The 19406-nt window shown below is 38.2% G+C and overlaps 1 protein-coding gene across 19 annotated transcripts in view; it reads right to left on the bottom strand.

Annotated features, from left to right (window-relative positions):
- The window catches only part of Dlg2 (discs large MAGUK scaffold protein 2), a 2051694-nt gene that overhangs the window by 1060300 nt on the left and 971988 nt on the right, over positions 1 to 19406 (bottom strand). The gene's annotated exons all lie outside the window — the stretch shown is intronic.

Here is a 19406-nt window from a genome sequence, read left to right as displayed (position 1 = left end):
CTGACCTCCATGGGTGTTTTTGAGAAGAGTACCCATACAATATGACATTGTGCTGCGGGTTACCATTCATTGTTCTCATGCTGGCTTCTCCTGTACGCAAACGAATGCTTTGAGGGCAAAGGCTACCTTTTTAATATCTCCATATCCACTATACTAGCCACAATGGTAAACAAATATGACCCATTCAGTAAATATTTAATAGTCGAACTGGACACTGCTGATCAGTAACATAACCACTGTTTATATATTAGGTTTTGTATGAACAAAAGCAACTGTCATTCTCTTGCATTTAAGAAACTGAAACACTAGCAGAAATGGAAGAACATTCTTCCGTAGAAACTACTAGTTTGACTGTTAATAAAATCAAACAAAAGCTTTGAGCTTCCTCAGAAACTTGTTCCTATATGTATGTGTATAATCTGAGTTAAGTGTTTGTATTTCCTTTGAATAGTATTTCAAATTCTCCTTTTCCTCTCTCTCTTACACACACACACACACACACATGCATAGGCAAACACACACGCGCACACACACACACACACACACACACACACCTGTTACCTTGCAATGCAATGTTTTTCTAACAGAAAAAAGGGAAGAATCTGTTGACAAAAAGTTGACTGCCTAACTAATTAATATGTAAATTAAGATGCATACTTGTCCCAAGATTCAAGTTGGAGCAGAGAGTGTGAGAGGAAATCCTCTATCCTCCGAGGACAGACCATATCAATAACTGCTTATATAAGAGAAGTGTGTCGAAACTGGACTGTGTGGTTTCAGAATAGCACAGCTGCTTGTACTCAAGAGGAAGGCCACCATGCCTTCACAGTTCCTCTAACCTTGTTCTACTTTCAAATGGATCGCAGGATAAAATTTGTCAACTGTGTGCTATTAAAAACCCTGATGCAGTCCTCACTCCGGTCTGCAGAATGAAGAGGGTCAGCTTTACTTAAGTGATTGGCTTCCTGTTTTTCTTAATTATACAAAATGAGGACAATGCAAAACACAGCTGCTGGGAACTCAGATGTTGCTCAGAGCCTCAACCACATACCCACTTACTGCTGAGAAACAGAAAATACTTGCTGGTGCGGGGAGCACTGCGCCGCCACATTTCCAGTGGCAGGCTTACTATAGCTGAAAAAAATTATTTTACCTAGGAAAATGAGAGAAGGTAAAGGCACTGCAGGGTAAATATGGTAGCTTTTGTCTTAGACACATAGTGTTCTCAAAAGGAAAAGCAGGTAGACCAGAAAGAGGGCATTAGGGTGTGTAGGAATGGTGGGCTGATGGGCAATTATGAGGACAAAACATAATGAGCAAAGAGATTACTACTATAAGGATGAAGTCTCAAACTAGCCCAGGCAGTGAGCAAACACACTACAAAGTACATTACGGCAGTGCTCATCAGTGGTTGTGTACGGGATCAGATGAGGATGACCTGTGGCTAAAGGGAAGCTACATTAATTAACTAGGACTGAGACATATATAAAGCGCTGATTGGACTGATGTATTTGACGAGTCCTCAGTGGGTCCTTATTTGTATTTTAAGGAAGAGTTCAAGTATTAACTCTTCTAATTGCCTTTCTCATTACTAGATTGAATAACACATTTTTGTACTTTCTTACTGCCATCTAGCACTTTTCAAACAATCAAATTTTATGTTTCTTCAATATACTATGAGCTTTTCTAGACGTAGAAGTTATTATTTAGCAATTTTCATAATTCCCCAGCAATCAACCTCATGCAAGCCCTTAAAGAGAACACCATAAATGTTAGTGGGATCAATGGCTCGATGTAAATAAGCCCGTTGTTGAATTTATATGTATTTTTATGAGCTTGACATCATTGTTAGAATGTGTGAGTAGACTCATTCCTCACAATTTATTTTCTCATGTGCCTAGTTTGTCTGTTGGTTCTAACATACTTGATAATAGAATCTTCCTGAACCTCAAATTTTGATTTGAACCCTACTGTAGCCCACTGGAATTTATTGAAGTTCTGACTTCAACAACACACGTGGCTTCCTAACATTCATATTGTATAAAGTGTACCAAATAACCTAGATTGGGCCAAACTACCGGTTTTCCCTTTTTTGTATGTTAATAGTGTGTGTGAAGATACAACAAGGTATTGCTTTTATAATATCGAGTGTCGAGATGTAAACATGGAAACCTACAACCTGGGAGATAGAATCAAGGTAATTAGGAGGTCCAAGTCAATCTTGTCTACACATCAAGCTAAGTTTCTGGTCAACCTGGGCAAACTTAAAAATTAAAACAAAATTTCACCTATTGGTGGAACTCAGACAATGCTAGGAAGGATACAAATACACTTGAAAGAAACATTAATACAGCACTATCAGAAGTCTCATATGGTGTAGAACAGATTCTCCATGTTTAAAGTTCCCCGCTATTTAATGAGAATTGCAAAGAATGTAGAAGTGTATTGCAGTATTAAAAAGTTAGTCATTTACCTTATGGCTCCCTTTTATTCTTTCTTGTCTTTAATTGCTGCTATGGAATAAATCTTATTGCTCAGTAATGTAACCAAAACTAAGCTGCATTTGCCCAGGTTTCTATGTTGCTATATGATAAGCTTAACCAAACAATGTGAAGAGAAATATGTTGTGTCAGTTTCTAGCCCATTCTTCTTGAGATAGGGTGCATCCTCAGTTCTTTTGGGTCCTGCAATGTTGACAGAAGACTCTGGCCATCTGTGCTGGAAGGAGAAGATGAGAGAACTCGGCATTTAACCCTCTGAAGGACCACAGCCTGAGACCAAGCAGCTGGGATTTGCTGAGGGAGGGAATGAACGGCTACTGTAGTTAAGCTCTGCTATTTTAGTTTGCTGTCAGCTGTCAGCAGTGTAGACAGCTGTGTGAACTTTCCTGTTCTTAACACATTTTGGGTAAGGTGGGGTGTTGTGCAGATGAATGAATACTTGGATAAATCGTAGAACAAGGCTATGGATAATAACTAAAAGTTAATTAAGGACTTCATAATATGTGCGTGGCTGAACACAGATAAATTTCGTGCTATGGCACATGGATTACTCTTTAAGGAGAATTGCTTCCCACATTCCAAATACTATAATAATCCCTCTCTCAACTCATCTTTGTTTCATCTCATAGCATTGAATGTGTTGTTGCTCTCTTCCTAATTTTTTGTGTGATTTCTTCTTGTTCAACACTCAGCTTGAATATTATCTCCTGTCTCCCTTCCAGAGGTCTGGTAGGGCACCACTGTGTTCACCTATGGTGCTTGGATCACATTTGACTTAATTCTGCTCTCACTTAATTGTAGACCTTTTTTCCTTCAGTCTATCTAAAGTGTATACATTCTTGGAAGATAAGCTAGAGTTGTCTTCATCAGTGATCAAAAATTCAGTATCTGACACATAGTAGGTACCACAGGATACACAATAGGGTCAAATATGTTGATACGAATTTTACTTCCTTTTTGTATAAGATCCTCTACTCACTCCTGCTCATTGTCTACCATTCATATCTTTCTTGGGCCCTAAAACAGGCAGTGCCTAGATTTCCACTATTCTTACCTCTAAGGGCAACTTATCTCCTTTCCATGCCTCTTGATCATCTCAATTTAGAAAATAGATTTCACTGCCTACTTGGCTAGATATATACCGGACTAGAAAAGTGTCAAAATTAAGTTGTCAAATTTCCCTCTGCTTTTTATTCTGTTCATTCCTGGCAAAGTCTTCATAGAGTAAAGTTATTCTTGTGACTCAGATCTTGAAGACTAGGCAAGGGGGTTGGAAGAAAATCTGTCTTCTGACATTTAAAAGATACGTGCTAAAATTAGAGAGCAGCTAGCACTTCTGTTAATAGTGAGATGCGGCCACACACACATTTATGAACACTCCAAATAGCCCAGGTCTACATTATTACCAGGCACAAAGACAATACCACAAAGGCAGGAACCTGGAAAACGAGGAGATGCTTGGCTCTATTCATGATGCATTACAAAAGTCATCATGATTCTATCAAGAGATAAAGCCCAACTATTTAAATAGTTTATTGTTATGTTTTTCAAGTTGTTTACCCAAGGGAGTGAAGCTGAAGCTGCTAGCAGTTTGAAGCTGTATCTCAACATGGGTCTTCTCCATCTTCATCGGAACCATGCAAAGAACTGTAGGCTAGTCGGCTACAAAGGAAGGCACCACAGGGAGCAGAGAGCAGCCATCTTGGCTATGACTTATTGGACCCCTGAACCTCATGTGAGATCTACCCAGCTTTGCCATGATCAGTAGAACTGAACCAAATTTCCCATCCTAAGCTCCCAAAGCTCAGAATAGCATTTAAGGTCATTTATTGGGTTCTCTGAGAGTGGTCTATCATCCCTCCACAAGCAAAAGGTGTAAAATAATGATCGCTCTCTGCCCAGACCATGTCTTAGAGCTGTATTTTATGGATCAAGTCTGTGAATACAGTGCATCAGCAAGTCTCCTATTCCTGCCACCATGCCATTTCTGCCTGTTGCTGTGTCGTCATCGTTATGATGGAATGTGTCCCTTTGGAACTTTAAGCCAAAGTAAAATCTTTCTTTCTTACATTGTTTCCATTAGGACGTTTTATCATACCTACAGAAACAGAAGCTAACACAATAAGTGATAGATAGGTGTGCAAGATAATTTATGAGTTATATAATTTCTTTTTTAATTTTAGCTAGTATTAGAATTGTAAGAATTTTTACTAATATATTTAACATTAAGTAATTGTAGTTTTAAATTTGTATTACATATATAAAATTAATTAAAAATGATATCAGGAAAATGTTGAGTGTCATTCATGGTAGTAAACAAATGACCAATTTGTATTAATTATTCCATTGATCCTTTTTTATTGAAAGATATGGAATCGCAGTGATGGATGTACCACAAACTCATACATCTATCTATACATGTTATACCTCAAATACTGCTGAAGAGAAAAGCCACTCAGTCTTCAAGATATTCTTCTTCAAAATCATCCTAATTTATTTAAAACATGCTAATGGAACTATAAACATATCCTTGGAACAAACAAGATTGTTAACATGAAATGAAATTTGTGTCAACAGAAGAAAGCCAGATGCTGTAGGGAGGAAAAGATACTCATGAATCTGAGCGTTATTCTTTTCGTATTTTTCCTTGTGAAAATGTTAGCTTATGATAATGGATCATTTTCCTGCTCCAGGCTGGCAAACTCTGAGTCACTCACAAAGATACTCACGAACAATGCAGGGCTATGAGCATTTGTCAGAGCAAATCCATTGAGAGAGTTAGCAAATGGGATAGCCTGAAAGGCACTCAATTAACTATTCAACCAACTCTTTTACTTCACACGAAGGAGAATGAGAACCAGGGAGGTGCTTAACATGTTCTCGGTCACACAGAGAATCAATAGTGAGAGAGTGGACTTCAACTAATTTATTTAAACTCCCAGTCAGCTCTTTTCCATGTCTTGCTTTTTACAGGACTCCTGGCGTGAGGTTTATGTGTGATGTAGTGTTCTGCTAGAGTTAGAGAGAGACTGGGTTTTAGAAAAATCCAGGCATTATCCCCTAAACTCTTGTAGCTCATCAAAGAGAAAAGCAGAAAAGCATCTTCACTTTAAGTGCTACATGCCTCTTTGTGTGTGTGTGTGTGTGTGTGTGTGTGTGTGTGTTTGTGTGTGTGTGTGTGTTGTGTGAGTGTTTATGTGTGTGTTGGGAATGATGTCACAGTTATATATGCCTTCCCCAAACTAATATTGACTATAAGTAGTAAAAGAAACCTTTCTTTCTTTCTTTCTTTCTTTCTTTCTTTCTTTCTTTCTTTCTTTCTTTCTTTCTCTCTCTCTCTCTCTCTCTCTCTCTCTCTCTCTCTCTCTCTTTCCTTCTTTTTCTTTCTTAAAAAGTAGTGTTCACCTGGACTAGGGAAATGTATTGGCAGTTAAAGTGTTTGCCATATAAATATGGGCAGGACTTGATCAGAGTTTAAATTCCAATAACCCATGTAAATGCTGGGTAGGCATAGAGGACAGTTTATAATCCCAAATCCCTGGAGGCAGAAACAGGGAATCTATCTAGTTAGACTAGATCAGGAGCATCGGGTTCTGATTGGCAGACTGTGTTTCAATATCTAAGTCAGAAATTGATTGAGAAATCCTCTAGAGGTCATTGTCCAGTCTTCATGTGCACCATATACACACAAATACTTGTGTACCTATGCATACATGTGTGAGCATACATATATGGACATGCATGCACACATGCATACAATAGCAAACACAAAAAAGAAAAGTCTGCAAAACGAAAATATCCTTCATTACAGCAATAATTACTTGTCTAATTTCCTTCTTTTTTGGAAAAGGTTTCATCAACATACAATCTAAAAGTCACATTTTCAAGGCTTAAAAGCAATTCTCTAGTTTTTATATAATTGCAGAGTGACTCTGTATCTCTAAATTTCTCTGTTGGAAATTTGATTGATGTTCATAATGACCACAGGACATAATGATCTAACGACGTCACAGTGCTATGTACCTGGAACTACACTGAAAGATCCACAACGCAAGCTCCTTCAGTCAGTCTGCTGCTAATCTACTCAGTGTACTACTCACAGCCCAGAAAAGACAAACTCCAATATTGTGGCAGTCTCTTTGTGAAGTCGTTAACAGAGCTGGTTTTCTCTCTGCTTTGCCCTTGTCTCTGATGCTGCTTGCTCAATGTTGCCTACTCTAACCTTTTATTTAATCTAACCACCTTCCTTTCAGAATTTTTAAATTATTTGGTTAATAGTATATATCAATTATGAGTGTTACACAGTTAACATTTTTAATTTTTATTAGTTATTTTATTTACCTTTCAGATGTTATCATCCTTTCTGATTTCACCTCCACCCCCCATTTTGCTCCCTTCCCCTGCCTCCATGAGGGTGATCTCCCAGCCCCACCACCCATTCTAGCCCCACCACCCTAGAACTCCCCTACACTGGGGCATCAAACCTTCACAAAACCAAGGGCCTCTCCTCCCATTGATGCCAGACAAGGCCATCCTCTGCTACATATGCAGCTGGAGCCACGGGTCCCTCCATGTGTACTCCTTCATTATAAATGCTATTTATTTCTGGCTCCCCCAATACACATGTTTTTCTCATGTATTCTTTCTCCTCTTTATGAAAAGAATTCAGGAATTTATGTTTGTCCTTTCTGTTTTAGTAGCCACATATGTGGTTTTGTTTTGTTTTGTTTTCATTTTAAGTGGAGGTGGTTATTCCTTATGAATCAAGGAATACTCCCCAGAAGAGCTTAATGGGGGAGCATATTCAAAGACAGAAAACAAAGCCTACTGCTGGGATGAAAGGTCTAGGTAAGCAGAATTCCAAAAGTTCAGTAAATGGCAGCTGGTGAGGTCTGTGAACATCAAACACTCTTCTGTTGGCGTGAACAGCAAGAGCATGACAGAGCGGACCATGTGGTAATACATGTGGTTGAAAGGTTGAATGTCAGAATTAAATACGTTTTGGCTATTTCATGTCTACAAATGTTACAAATACAATCTAAGCGATTTTCGCATCATATTCTTATACGTATATACATATGTCTTATGTGTGTGGCTATACTAGCATTCATGTTGCCCATCTTTCTCTTGGTTTCCATTGTTATTAATTTTTGTAGGAGTGTTTTACACAGTTCAGTGTAACATGCAGCCCTACAAAAGTGTCAGTGTCTCAATCTCTTTCTTTTAAAATTGCAGTAATACTGTGTCCACAGCAATTTATATAGAGACCATTAACAAATATTTCTCTGATAAATCTGCTCATCCTGAGAAATGTTTTTGTTAAGTGTCTCTAGTGTACTAGACACAGTGTTGAGACACAAAAATTGGGTTCACCCTCCAGTATTAAATTCTGAATGGAGATAAAAGGAATAATGTAGAGTCAGTGCTGCACTCTTGGCAGCACAGGAGGGTGTCTATACACTGGGAGGAGGCACATCTAATTCAACAAAATGGAAAGGTGGCTCAGGGAACGTTTTGTAGAATGCTATTGTTTGTATTACTTTTTCTGAAAATGAAATAGGTACTAGACATTTTTTTAGGTTTGCTATAGAATTCAGTGCCTCAAATATGCTAGGCAAGCCCTCTGACACTGCTGTTATATATTTTATATAGAATTAAAATAAATTTAGAAATATATTCTCATAGTATGATTATATACCAAAAGATACTTGACACATTACAAAGGTATACTAAAATTGTATAGAAATCTATTTGTCTCCTACTTTTGATGAGAAATAGTGTTTAATATTTTATTACATCTATGTATCTATCATCTCTTTGTGGCTCATATTGGAGAGCATCCTGTGCCATGGTACCAAATAGAAGTGAGAAGACGACTGTGCTCATTGGTTCTCTCCTTTCATCGTGGGAAACCTAGGAGTTGAACTCAGGCCATCGACTTTGGTGAAAGTGCTTTTACCCAATGAACTACAACAGCAGCCTGAATTTTTCTTATTAGACCTTAATCAAGTATTCAACGTACATTCAAAACCAGCAGTATGCACCGCCAAAAGCTTATATAAGGAGCAGCATAAAAACTAAAGATACTTTTGCTAGAGGAGGAAAATGTTTTCATCCAATCTTTTCTTAAACTAATATCAAGGATGAATATTAATTGACCGCAGGGAAAATGAAGAGAAGAAAGGCAGAATATATGTGAGAGTTCCAAAAGCATGAAATAAGTGTTACTGTGGGTGCCCTTGGCATGTGGGGGGCATTGTCTAAGTGCATCTGTGAGATAATGGATATGATGCTAATGGTATAGGAATAAGTTTGGATATACTAGGGAGGTGGAATACATAAAGGGTAAAAGACTGTCACAAATAACTGTGTATTAGTAGAGAGGAGCAGGGGGAAGAGAGGATGATTAAACGATTCCTATAAATGTAATTCAGGCAAGAGAGAAGAAAGTGCTAAATTAGAGCAATGTCAGGGGAGAGAAAACCAGATGGAGGCATTTGTGATAGGACTCGGTGGCTGATGGGATGTGGGGGCTGATAGAGAATGAGACGACTGGGCTAACCCCCAAGTTTCTGGTTGGATGCCTGGAAGGTGCCACTCACCAGAGTGCAAGACGAGGCAGTAGATGAGAAAATTTAGACATGTGAAGTCTGAGGTCCCCTAGAACACCCAGGTGAAGACGACTTGACAGACTTTTAAAAGTCAGGGGAGGAATTAGGCCACAGATGCTAATGAAGAGCTAGTGTAAGCCACCACGATCCTCAAGACCCCACCAAATGTTTGCAGTATTAGCCTTGGGGTTTCACTACGCCATCGAGGTTTTCCTGCATCATAGATTTACTTAACAGATGGAGCAAGTGTATAGTTAAATACATTGAGTACCCTAACGCATGGGGTGTAAATACTTCGTGGGATTTTTAAGGGATGGAACTAATGACCACACTAACGGCAGATTCTGTAATTTGTTTCTACAGTCTTGGTCTCACGCTTCATCTCACATCCAGGTCCTCAGAGACATTAGGCATCCTGTTCTGTCCTTGGGTCTATGGGGGAAAACATTTAGGAAGACTGAGTCAAACCACTTCAGAGGCATTGTATGTACTGGGGCTCTGTGTGGACCCTTCAGATACCAATCTGGAAGAATCTGACACTCCCAGCTTGGAGTAAGAGTCAGTAAGCAGTCACTGTGTTCACTTGGCTGGATGTCATAGTAAGAAATACTGAATGACTGTGGACACAATGGGAAGTAGAAAGAATCAGTAAACTATTTGAACATTATAGTCCTTTTGGAGTGAATGTTGGTCTTCCCAATTCTGTTCTATTCTATGTGAAGGAAGTCATTCACAAATATCCAGTTCACTTCAGTTCACTCCAGGAGTCACGGGCTAAGAGGTCAGACACTCTTCTCTTCCATTTGGTTGCTACATGCTGTCTAAAAAAACACACATTTTCCAAGTACAGAAAATTGTTCCTGCTATTATGTAAGCTCTCTAGAGGAATTTTTAGTATTCAACTAATTGTCTCATTACAAGAAAGGGCATTTATTAAAGTGCTAAAATTCAGTCAGGGGAGTGTGTGCTTTAAAAGCAAACAGAGCACCCTCCCTTTCTCCAGTTATATACACAGCTGCTTACCCCTTTTTCTTGTGATGGAATTCATCATTTTATTTCATTTTGTAAATATTTAGAGAACAGAAGTACCACTTTTCCAAGAAGTTCTGAGAAGTTGCAGAGAGCGTGTGCTTTAATTAAAAGCTCTTCCACTCTTGACCCATGACATAAACAGTGACTTGAATACCAAGGACGTTCCATGTTTTTCTCCTTCACATTCTCCTGCTCATAGCTGGACTTGTCACAGTGAGGGAAAATCTCATCACCACGAGCTATATTTATTTCCTCTGTGAGGCATTATTACCATGTTCTTCCCTCTAGCAATAAACCAATACTCTTTTTTTCCCTAAAGTGAGATGAAAAGAGGATGAAAATTTCAGACAAACTGTGCACCACAGCCATAAGACAATTCTGCCCTTATAAAATGTAATTTTACATTTATACTATGATAGATCATATGTTTATTTTATGCATGTATGGGGTCATCAAAGAATAAATATAATAATACTAATTATAAATTATTTGGAAGTTTACAAAACATGGTAGATCTTATTACCCCAGTTCAAGCTTAACCTGTACAAAATTCTTTTTAGTTCAAAAATAACTTAGGCATCAAGTAGCAGCAACTTTTCAAAATGAGGTCTGTCTGGTGGGGGAAAAGTAAAGGCTGACTCGCTGTGATAAAGTGAAGTCAGATGAGTTCCAGCTTTAAGTGACAGTCTAACAGGCTCACTTTGCTTGAATAAGTTAGGTTCTTCAGTAAAAATGAAATGTAGCAAGCATTATATGTTATGAAAATTCATTAGGCTAATCAGAGACTTGGATAGCAAGGAACACAATCTTGCAAGTGATGACGATATTTTTGAAGGAAGCTCAGAGATTTTATTGTTTTCTGCAATGAAAATAAATAGAATTAAGAATGACACTGTAATTTACAAAGAAGACAGGAATACAATTCCATAATTGTGTGTACATTTGGGTATAGCTGTCTGTATATTTATGTCTGTATAGCCAATGATTTGTAGCAGCAAAGGAACTAAGGGGTGCTATTTTACAATATTTCAGATACATGAATAAGAGGCTTCATAAATGATAAGACTAGTCACTTTCCTCTGTAAAGACCCAGGTTTAAATGGCAGAAAGTGGTGTGAAGAAACTACACAGTTCATCCATGTAAAGCAGGGGAGGCATGTTCATGTATTTTCAGGAGCTTGGCTTAGAGACACAGGTCCTCCTCATTCCACTTTGTTCCTGCCGCAGATGTTGTCAAAAGTACAGGATGCCAATTTTATTGATTGCTTACATTCAACCCATTAAAAGAATGAGACCTGGAAGCATCCTTTCAAGGTCTATTCTACCCACATGATCTTCTGGGCTTATGTGTCCCTTTAGCATCAAAACTCTTGTGGTGGGTGCTCCCACAGATAACAGTTCAACGGTCCCAGATATTTCAATTTCTGACAGATAGGTTATTCTTAAGCATATCTGAAAGGATTTTGGTTGATCTGCTTCACGCAGCAGAATATGAATAAGCATTTGCTTCTAATTCCACCCACCACAGCTCTCTCTGCTGCTTTTCAAAGCATCTGCTATCACAGATGCAAAAGCTATGTCACTATGTGCAGCTGCTCTGTTTGGAGGAGCTGTGTCTCATGCCTGAAGTTCACAGGTACCTACAAAGCTATGAATGGAGAAACCCTCGCAATCCACCTGTGTCTGAAGGATTAAGTCAAGAACCTTAAAACTCAACCTCCCTATTGGTTTGTGCTTTAAGAGTTTTTACTGTATGACGTTTGATATACACAAGTGGATATATGCACTGGAAACAGAAATTTTGAAGCCTAACAGTAAAATTAATACTGTTAGATTAAATAGCTGTGACAATAGGCATTTTTGTGCTTTTTGCTCTGATATTTTATCTCTGTCTTTTCTTGTCACAATGCACAATTTCACTGTTTTCTCTATGCACAATCCGCACATTTTGATTTATCCATGACCATTTATTCTAATGGCACCTTTTGTTCTGTTACAAATATGATATGTATTTGTATTGTTTCAGGTTTTGTTTTGCTTTCTCTCTTTAGGAATGAAGCTACTTCAGGAAGTGAATTTTGCTTGCATTGCTCCAGGAAACATAGATAAGATGAGAGATTTTAAGTCAGAATATTCAGTTTTGACAATGATATCATTTTATTGCCTCCAAAAAGGTTATAATCGCAGTGGTGTAAAATAATTAACTTAGGACCATCTGAGAGTGCCAGGAAACCTATATTTTGATTCCATAAGTAAGAATAAAATGAAGTTGAGTTGAACTTGTGTTCCTTTGTTACCTGTGAGGTTGGCTATCTGGTGGCCATTTTACTCTGTTTCTGTGATATTCTCTCTCTCTCTCTCTCTCTCTCTCTCTCTCTCTCTCTCTCTCTCTCTCCTCCTCCTCCTCCTCCTCCTCTTCCTCCTCCTCCCTCCCTCCCTCCCTCCCTGCCTGCCTCCCTCCTTCCTTAGAGAGTTCTTGCTTCACTTGTTTATTTTGATTTTTTGAGACTGGGTCTCACTATGTAGCCTAGGCTGGGCTCAAACATGAGATCCTTCCAAACCTCTATTACTTTAATTATGAACACACACACACACACACACACACACACACACACACACACACACACACACATCTAAATATATAAAAGCAACTTGTTCAATCTTTGTAATGTTACATTTAGTGTTACATTTCATGGATGGTGAGTTGATAATGAATAATCAATTAAGTGGCTCATCCTTGGAGAAGATTAATTTCCCCATTCTCAGATTTCCTCATTTCCTGACTATTACAGTTCTTTTTTAAAGACTTGTTTCAGTTTTAAATCTACCTGTATGCATGTTCATTCTGTGTATGTGTGTGTGTGGAGCCCAGAAGAAAGCATTTGATTCTGTGAAGCTAGAGATCAGGTGGTTGTGAGCTACCTGATTGGGTGGGAGGAGGAAGTGCTATAAGGAACCGAACTTGGGGTCTATAGGAGAGCAACCTCTGCTCTTAGCCAATGAGGTATCTATCCAGCACCTAATTGGAGGTTCTAAAAGATATTCTTTTGGGGGAGAAATGTTTATAATTTTGTGTTCTACCCTACTCAGCAAATATATATGTATGTATATAGAGTGATATTTTGTCTATCAGATATTATATGAGATTTTTATTGGATATTTTGTTTATTTACATTTCAAATGTTGTCCCCTTTCCCGGTTTCTCCTCTGGAAACCCTCTATCCCATCCTCTCTCCCCCTGCTTCTATGACGATGTTCTCCCACCCACCCACACACCCACTCCCAACTCCCTACCCTGGCATTTCCCTACACTGAGGCATTGAGTCTTCCCAGGACTAAGGGCCTCTCTTCCCATTGATGTCCAACAAGGCCATCCTCTGCTACATATGCGGCTGGAGCCATGAGTTCCTCCATGTGTACTCTTTGGTTGGTGGTTTAGTCCCTGGGAGCTCTGAGGGAGCTGGATGGTTGGTGTTGTTGTTCTTATGGGTTGCAAGCCCCATATGGAGGAATGTCAGGGCAGGGAGGTGAGAGGAAATTGGTGGGTGGGTGAGGGAGTACCCTCATAGAAGCAGAGAAATGGAGGATGGGATAATGGGTTTCTGGAGGGAAAACTGGCAAAGGAAATAACATTTAAAATGTAAATAAAAAATATCCAATAAAAACCATGAATTTTTACAAAAGAAAGAAAGAAAGGAAGGAAGGAAGAAAGAAAGATGGAAGGAAGGAAGGAAAGAAAGAAAGAAAGAAGGAAAGAAAGGAAGAAGGAGAAAGAAAGATAGAAAGAGAACTTCCAGTTACCATGGCTAGAATATTAATGAAAGAATTGAGTTGTAGAGCCAGGTCACCCTGAATTTATTTTTTCTGGCTTATGTGTTACCCGTCACTAGCTATGTCCACGTATCCCCACCTCCCAACTATTTGTTTTGTTGGGAAATCTCTGAATAAAACTATTCTTATGGTTTCCTAATTGTATCCTCACACTTTGATTGGTACTTCTGCTTCACAGGGTTATAATTTCTAGATGTGAAAGGCACTTACTGTGCCCTGGAAATGTCATTTTATATAAGGAATTCAATAATGTTCAAATCATGTATCCTAAAATAATGCAAAAAGTGGAAATTTTAATTAAACTTACTACTTATTTATTTTCTATTAAAGCAGTAAATCAAGGCTTGTGGCATATATGATCTGCAACATATTTTTCTCTTATGCCTCTTACTTTTCTCTTAAAGTTTCATTTTTCAAATACAAAATAACATTTATGCTAGATAGGATGTAGCTCTTTTAAAAATTTTAGCTTTTAAAATTATAGTTCTGGCATTAAATGGGAGCATTGAAATGTCCTCTGTATGTCTGACAACTGACCTGCTCCTACCAAATTCCAAACTTAACTGAGTCTGTAGGTTCCTCCCTGAGTAGGATTCACTCCTGTGGTGTTTGCAAACATCCTCCTAGGACTTGGCTTCTGCCTCTGTGATTCTGAGGAATGCAGTGCAATTGGATTATGCAACTTTTGATATTTGTCTGTGTCCTGACTGTTAGAAAAGTCAATCGCCATTTTGTAAAGAAACGTGTTGTAAAGAATCATTTTCCTCTGAAGCCCTACTACTTCATTCTCTTCTTACAGACCACCAAGGTAATCAATAGCAAATTTGATTTTGTCACTCCCCCTCTCAAGAGTCTTTTCTGTTCTGGCAATATCACACATTGATTTAACAAGCGTTAATGTCCCTTGAGGTTCACAAAATAAAGTTCAAATGTTTTCGGATAACCTGTTGAGCTGCACTGCTGTGTGACCCCCTGAACTTAGATGTGTTTCTCTTTACCCCTCCTGCCACACATACTGTTTCACACTCATTGTCTATTATATTATACTCAGTTTCTATTCGGATGATTGCCATTATGGTAATAGATTCACAGTCCCACCTCTCCTTCAGCCAATGTTTATTTGGTGTGTGTTATATGTCAAACAGGAATATAGAAAATAAGCAGATGACGCAACTCCATTTTTCTATCTACATGAGTACACAATTCTCTTTATCCAAAACACTCTTGCAGCTCCTGTTAGTCCTCCACAGACTACCCTACACCACCTTCTGTTTGTAACTCTCCAAATGGCGTTTGTAGAATCAGGCACTCACACTTTTCTGTTCTTTGTATTTCTATGATATATGATGTCTGCATATTAACTATCACCACAGGTGGGTACATTTTCCTTTTAATCTTTTTTATTTCTTGCACCTGAGTGCTGAGAAGGTTGGAAAAACAATCAACCCAAAGTCACAAGCCCTTTTGGAAGCATTCTTCTCAGTGCCTTAATTCTGGAAGAGAGTGTGGAGGCCGTGGCCATCTATACAAGACACAGAAGAGATAGTACTGTCTGAACCTGGAGAACTAGATGGAAGAGGTTATAGGGACTTCAGAAGAAAGCAGAGGTCTATGGATCTAGAAAGACGGTGAAGCTTCTGTTTGCTCTTTGAGCGCCTACAGAGATGCTTAAAACCTCAATAATTGGAAGGTTCTATGAACTGGTTAGAAGAGATTATAGATGATTCAGAAGGAAGTAGGGAGTCTGTTGTCTGGAGACATGAAAAAGCTATGGTAGTGTGAAGGAAGTTCTCAGAAAGAAGCCGAATCCAAGAGAATAAGCTTTCCAGCTCCAAAAGGCGAATTTCATGTATGTCAGTGAGGCAGAAAAACCTGAGATCAGAAACCACTTTTTAAGCTCAAGCCACATGTCCTGGTCTTTGTGGAAAGTACTGCATGGTGTTAATTAGTAGTTGAGAAGCTTTTGTGAAATCAATAATATGGAATCTTAAAACATCTTCAGAGTACCAGGGATGTCAGAAAGACAAAGGTCTCCTAAAAGAGTTCAAAGGTAATACCTACATGAATCCTGAATGCTAACACTTAGAAGGTTAATAAAGAAGCTTGGTACTTAATGTGAACTATGTGTGTGTGTGTGTGTGTGTGTGTGTGTGTGTGTGTGTGTGTGTGTGTGATGAGAACACACTTTAATAATATTCATTAATTTGTTCTATCTTTATATTTATATATCTATGAATACTGAAGTTTTAAGAACAGAAATCATATGTACAAATTAATCATTTGTATAACTTATCATCCTAACAGAATTTTGCATACTATAAGAACTCAATTACACATATGGATTTATAATATGTGATATGTAATAAATAATAAATATATAATGTATTATGTATGATATATCATCAGCTATACATCATATCACACACATGCATATATATATATATATATGTAGAGAGAGATAGAGAGAGAGTATGTAGTAACTGTAAAATATATATATATATTTTATTAGGAGAAATACATGGGTTCTCATCTGTGTTTAAGGTATGTATAGAGTCTATGCACCATAGTGATGCACTTTGGAAATGTTCACCATTGAAAAGAATCTTAGAATACAGAAAAGAATTAAGCTGCCAACTTTTAAAAGCAGCATAATTCCTCCCTCCCCCAGAAAGATCATGGAAAACATCTAGATTCGCCTTTGAACTTTTGGTTGCACATAACAATCACTTCAAGGCAAATAGTAATTAGTGTGTAATGAACAGTGTACAATTGGGATTAGCTTCCGAATTACCATCTAAGTGTGGTGACAGCTGAAAATTTCCTATGATTATCACTGCCCAACTTGCCCCAGGAGAACCCATTACTCCTAAAGTCTTAAGATACTTAGCACATTTTTGCATCCTGGTTCTTAAGATGTTATTGGTGTTTGCTACTTCTTTTCTACCAATTATAGCAGCTCTGAGGTGAGGAGACACATCTTGAACTTTTTAGCATTCCTAACAGCTCAATCTTTCATGCTTTGCACTAGGACTGATAGACACCGAGTAAGCACACGTTGACAAATTAATCTGCCAGTATCCATAGTAACTAAAAAATTTAAACAATGTCTTGTAAATATTTGCTTCCTTTTATTCTGAGAGTAGGAGGTGGTGGTTTACAAGAGAAAAATAGGAAATAAAGATCTAATTTCAATCTCTGTGATAGAAGGCACTGGCAAAATTCTGGTCTTTAATACACGGTAGTGTTTGTTACCTCCTCTCTAGTGCTGCATCCACTCAACAGATGGAACATGAGTATTTAACACGGCCTTTGAAATATGTACTTGAATAACATCGAAGTCCTACGTTAATGGATGTTGATATAGTACATTGTTTAACTGAAGAGTAGTAGAAATTTGAAAGCTTAGGATGGGCCTCATGAAATGGCGCAGCAAGCAAAAGTACTTGCTGGCAAGCCAGAGGACCTGAGTTCAAACCCCAGCAATCACACACCAACATATGGTAGCAGTGGAGAACTGACTCCTGCTACTTACCTATGACATCCCCACAAGCAGTGTGGTACACGTTCCCTCTAAGCTACACAGTGGATGAAGAGGAACAGAAAAACTGAAAGCTTAAGCCTCAAATAATCAGGGATGGAACATAGCAAAGAATGGGCCTTCTGGGAAATTCAGGTTGGGAAAGAAGTGATGTGACAAAGACAAGAGCTGTGTCTCATATCTCTCTTGTCTTCCAGAGTGTCCACTGTTTATTCATTCATGTCACTTTCAGTGAACCTGGCAGCTTATTTCATCCCCAATCCATTCACCTAATACATTCTTCCTCAAAGAGAAGTCTTCTCTTCCTGGTAAATTATTTACAAAGGAATCACCACAAAATCTTTCTTATCAATCCTAATCACTGAGACGGAATACGATTTTGTTCGTGCCTCCAAGTATTTCATAGCAGTTTCTCATAAGTCTTTTTCATACTTTAGAATATATTGCATGTATTTTTTTACTATATTAACTATCCATCCTATGCTGTGCTGTGCAAAGCAATGTAATACAATACAATACAATACAATACAATACAATACAATACAATACAATCCAGTCCAGTCCAGTGCAGTCCACTGCAGTGCAGTACAATGCAGTGCAATTCAGTACAATACAACATATAGTTTTTATGTAGTACTGAGAATTAAATAGTTAGAAGGCAAGGTCTCTATCACTGAGCTCTACTCTCAGCTCCTAATTTCTTTGTCTTCAACACTTTAAACTTAGGATAAATGAAATGTAGCACTAACAGAAGCAGATTCAGAGAATAAACTGCTGTTCTCAACTTTCACTGCATTTAAAGTTCCCTGGCTGGGTTTACAAATCTTACCAACATGGTCATATCTACAGTATATAAAAAACAAGACTGTCTGAATGAAAGACCCAAGTGGCAGAATTTATAAGCTTTACTGGTAATCCCAGAAGAAATTGCAACCTAGATTCACTAAGCTTAAAGATCAATGAGTTATTGTAATATCCACAAGCATTTTCTAAGATCTATGGTGTGCAAATATTCCAAAACTCACTGAGTTAAAGTATGAGCAATGAAGAAGAGAAAGGACACCACATTTGCTTTAGGAAGATTACCATTCTCTTCTTCTGTAGCATTGGCATGCCTGTTAACCACTGAGAGATCATTTCATATAGATACTTGTGTTCATCCAATTGCCTTATCCACTATAATCTAAATTTATTCATAATACTACTTGACAAAACTACCTATTAATCTTACAGAGAGACAACAGTACAGACCTTTTATTGCATTTAAGATGGTAAGTAAAAAACAGGAATAGAAGTAATGATTTAGTTTAGAGGAAGAAAAGAATGGCTTTGAGGGGCCTTTCCTTTCACTAGAAAAAGAAAAACTGGATCATATTTGCAGAATGGAAAAGGAGAGCTGGAGGAGGAAGCCAAAAAATCTGCTAGAAAGAATAATGGTTCACCACTTCAGGTCTGACAGGATCTGCACTGCTTACTTGTGAGTGGGTTTGTTATTCCCAGGACAGTCTTCTCTATTGATAGCCTCAAACAAAAGCAAGAATATACTCTTGATATTCTAAAGTACCAACAGTTCATGGCACATGTATTCTCAGTATCTTCTGAGTCTGGCCTGTGTCTGTATGCAGATAAAGAGGTGACTGCTACAACAGAGATGTCAGGAAGACACATTTACAAACTTCTTTTCAAAGGTGGGTGAAAAATGAGTAGGAAGAGGAAGGAGAGTATGGAAAACGTAAGAGAACATGGCTTAACACGATAGTTTGGGAGAGGCTGCTAAAGAGATGATTCAGCGATTAGTATAGCATTGGCTTCTCTTCCACAGGACCCACGTTCAATTTTCAGCAGTACCCACATGGTGGCTCATAAGCATTTATAACTCCATCCCAGAGATCC

Source organism: Rattus norvegicus, chromosome 1, assembly GCF_036323735.1.
Source record: "Rattus norvegicus strain BN/NHsdMcwi chromosome 1, GRCr8, whole genome shotgun sequence".
Classification (NCBI taxonomy): Eukaryota; Metazoa; Chordata; class Mammalia; order Rodentia; family Muridae; genus Rattus; species Rattus norvegicus.
Note: the sequence above shows the minus strand (reverse complement) of the source record. Positions and strands in the feature narration are given on the sequence as shown.